At 28.0% G+C, this 3,398-nt stretch overlaps 2 long non-coding RNA genes across 2 annotated transcripts; both read left to right on the top strand.

Annotated features, from left to right (window-relative positions):
* Positions 1-1,516: 1,516 nt before the first annotated feature.
* LOC108759287 (uncharacterized) lies at positions 1,517-2,213 on the top strand. Its single transcript, XR_001940000.1, has 3 exons — positions 1,517-1,647; positions 1,713-1,896; positions 2,139-2,213. It is a non-coding gene; the product is annotated as an uncharacterized LOC108759287 (long non-coding RNA).
* An 11-nt stretch (positions 2,214-2,224) lies between these two features.
* Positions 2,225-3,039, top strand: LOC108759286 (uncharacterized). Its single transcript, XR_001939999.1, has 3 exons — positions 2,225-2,262; positions 2,360-2,496; positions 2,744-3,039. It is a non-coding gene; the product is annotated as an uncharacterized LOC108759286 (long non-coding RNA).
* The last annotated feature ends 359 nt before the right edge of the window (positions 3,040-3,398 follow it).

The raw sequence follows: 3,398 nt of genomic DNA, 5'->3' as shown, positions 1-3,398 counted from the left end.
GTGAGATGGGACACTTTTTGGAAAATCATTTCTCATACCGCACACGCTAAACTATCATAAATATATAGTGTATATTATGTTTATTTCATATCTAAACCATAGGATTACACGATTTATGAAATATTTTTCGCTGTTTTTCATCCGTCAAAGTACATTTGAAAAAAAATGAAAAATTGTCGGGTGAGATGGGACACGGCGGGTGAGATGGGACACCATCAAAAAATGAAACAAAAATAGTGTTTTGTTGAACTAATTTATTAGTAATAACCAAAACGAGAAAAATAAACAATTTTATTCAATTTTGTATTATTTTAACGCAAAACATGTGAAATAACGTAAAAAAAAACAATCGTTCATACAAGAAAGATTCCATTTTTGCCGATTAGAATGGCGTTTCCGTTTATATGTAGTAGGCATCTTTAATTCTGAAGAAAAAGTGAAAAAAACTCAAACTTCAAACTTCGAAAACGCGACCTCTCGTTAAAGCAATACACTGAGAAAATTGAATACTAAGGAATACGAGAAAAGTGATAATTATGTTATTGAAGTGAGGAATGTAATAAATGTAGGTAAACAAATACCTGGCACACAAGTTCCGCGCTCCCAGTAACACGTACGTGCGAACTTCGGTACACGGAAAAAATGTGTAGTGTCGCGCGTCGAATGTCGAGGGACACCATTCCTACCCATACGTGTACAAGTAGTAAAGAAATACTGGTTAATTCATTACTATTACTACTACTATCATTAGAAAAATGATTTCTTCATATTTCTCTCAATATAGTATATCGAATGTGTCTTATTCACTTTCAAATAGGGTTAAAATGTACAATTTGATGATATAATCATTATAAATAGTCGAAAAAATCGTTTCCAATGAACTTGGCACTGTCCCAACTCACCCATAAAAAATGTCCCATCTCACCCGAATATGGCGGGTGAGATGGGACATCAACTTGTGCGTAACCTGAGCATGAACTGAGCGCAATAGTCATATACATACCTTCTCCGAGGTCCAAATGCTTCGATCCTTTCGTATGGAAACTAAATATATTAACCACTTGGCTTGAAGGACTTTCCAAAAAATAATTACAAAAATTTATGCCTGTCCCATCTCACCCGACCAAAAAATAACTCTTAATAATTTTGAACACAATAGAAAATTGACGACGGGAGTGGATGAATTTTCATTAATGTATAAAACTTTAATATCCTATGCAGTTATTAGCGGGAATGCGCACGTTAAAGCAGCTGAAAATTGAAGTGTCCCATCTCACCCGTTGTCCCATCTCACGCGAACTTACCCTATGAAAAAATATACCGGTGTATGGAACTTGGGTTGTTGTATAGCAGAGAAAATAATTATATTATTTCCTATGGAAGAAAAAGTAAGCTTTTTTTGAATTACATGATATGCAATTTTATTTAAAAAGTTCTGTAATATATTAAAATATATATAAAATTATTTTTTTTAACTATAGGACACTTGGATATTTCGTGAAAAAAATAGAAAAGGAAAAAGTGTGGGAAGAGGAAAAATTTTAACAAAATTTTAGACTGTAAGAAGAAATCTTATAAAATCTGGCGCTATTAAAGTGCAATCAAAAAAAGACGAAAAAATAGAAGAAATAACTGATGATTGTGAAGGTTTTCAAAAATTCTAAAAATTTATAGATTAAAAAAATTTTTTGGTTGTAAGTATTTATTTTTAGATTCAGACTGTGAGCAATACGATTTGTGGTTGCAAAATAATGATAAACCGTGGATAAAAGTAACTCAATTATGGGAGAAAACATCTAAAATACGATTAAAGTCTTTACAATCCGGTGTGATCATAGTATTCAAGATTATATTAAACTTTATTCTGCTTTAGAAGAACCTCAAGGATATACCTTAGTAAGAATAAATGAAAATAATTTTTTTAGATTTTTCTAAAGTCCGTAATTTTTTATATTTCTATATTTCGATTTAATCATTTCATATTTCAACTGGTTTTTATTTAAACTTGTACAAATTTAACATAATTTAATTTTTATTCTCAAAAATTCGTTTCTATTTTTTTAAATTATTTTGTAATGCAACTTGATGCTACATAAATATTTATTCTAATTATTTTTCCTTTTTCTTTTTCATTTCAGCTGGAAAAAGATTTTGAAAAATTGTATCCTGAAGCACATATGAAAATGTATGCACAATGGGCCAAATTGTCAGCATTCATAGAACATAAAATAGATCCAAAATTTAAAACACATTCTAATCCAGGTATAAATAAATATATACAAAATATCTCACAGTAATTTCTTATTAAATTAATTAATGCAATACAAAGTAGACATTAAAAATTAATGTTTTGTTACAGATAAAAAAATAGTCCAACTTTTGTCAAAATTACCTTCTCTTTTTCCTGTATATACAGCAATTGTCGGAAAAGGAAAAAGCTACAATTGGCGGCCATCGTTATGCGAAAGACGAGAATTATTTCTATGGCGAATTGAGGTATAAATTTGTCACTATTTTTTTATGCTCCTAATGAAAATTTTTTTATAAATTCTTCATATTACTTTTAAGAAATTTTATATAAATTTTCAAATTCTTTAGAATTTTCATATAATTTTCTTATACAATTTTTCACATTTTTAAAATTGGAACATTTCAAAAGTACTGTAAAAGTCTACAACTTTTCTAAAATTTTTTATATGTGAATTCTAAAACATTTTAAGATCTCAAATATTTTTCGTTTTAGACGTATGGCGACTTAAATACCAAAATTAATGAAAGAAGAGAGAAGTTACATCATTTCAAATTAACGTTGCAACCACAGGCTGTCATCATAGGATCTTCAGAAACTGATATAAAACATAGTATAGTAATCGTTGATAAAATACATTATGAAGTAGAATCACCACTAAAGGCTATTGATATAGCCTTTAAATGTATCCATAGCCTACATGCTGAATATCCTAAGGAAAGTGAACAAGTTTATCTTTTTCTACAAACTGGTATTTATGGTATTACTTCCAAATACGACAAAAAATTTAGCGCTGTTAGTACTTTAATAAAAGAATATAAAAATTTTTCTTTATAAAAGCAGCGTTTCTTGAAAAATTATTATTTGTCTTTTGTGTTTATTATAAAATATAAAAAAATATGTTCTGTATTACATTCTCATTAAATATAAATAGAAATATCAACGTGAATAGTTGGAAATTTTTATATAATTGACGTTTTTTATATAACTGATGTCCGTTTTTTCGTGAAAAAAGGAATTGATGTTTTCTTTATACTTTGTTAACTCTTGCAAGCATTAAAATTTGTTCTTTTTTAAATTTATTTTATTGAAAGTTTATGTAACTTTTTAATATATTCTTTTATATATTGTACTTATATATATTGTAGTT

The sequence above is a fragment of the Trachymyrmex cornetzi genome, unplaced genomic scaffold, assembly GCF_001594075.2.
Source record: "Trachymyrmex cornetzi isolate Tcor2-1 unplaced genomic scaffold, Tcor1.1 scaffold1787, whole genome shotgun sequence".
NCBI lineage: Eukaryota > Metazoa > Arthropoda > Insecta > Hymenoptera > Formicidae > Trachymyrmex > Trachymyrmex cornetzi.
Note: the sequence above shows the minus strand (reverse complement) of the source record. Positions and strands in the feature narration are given on the sequence as shown.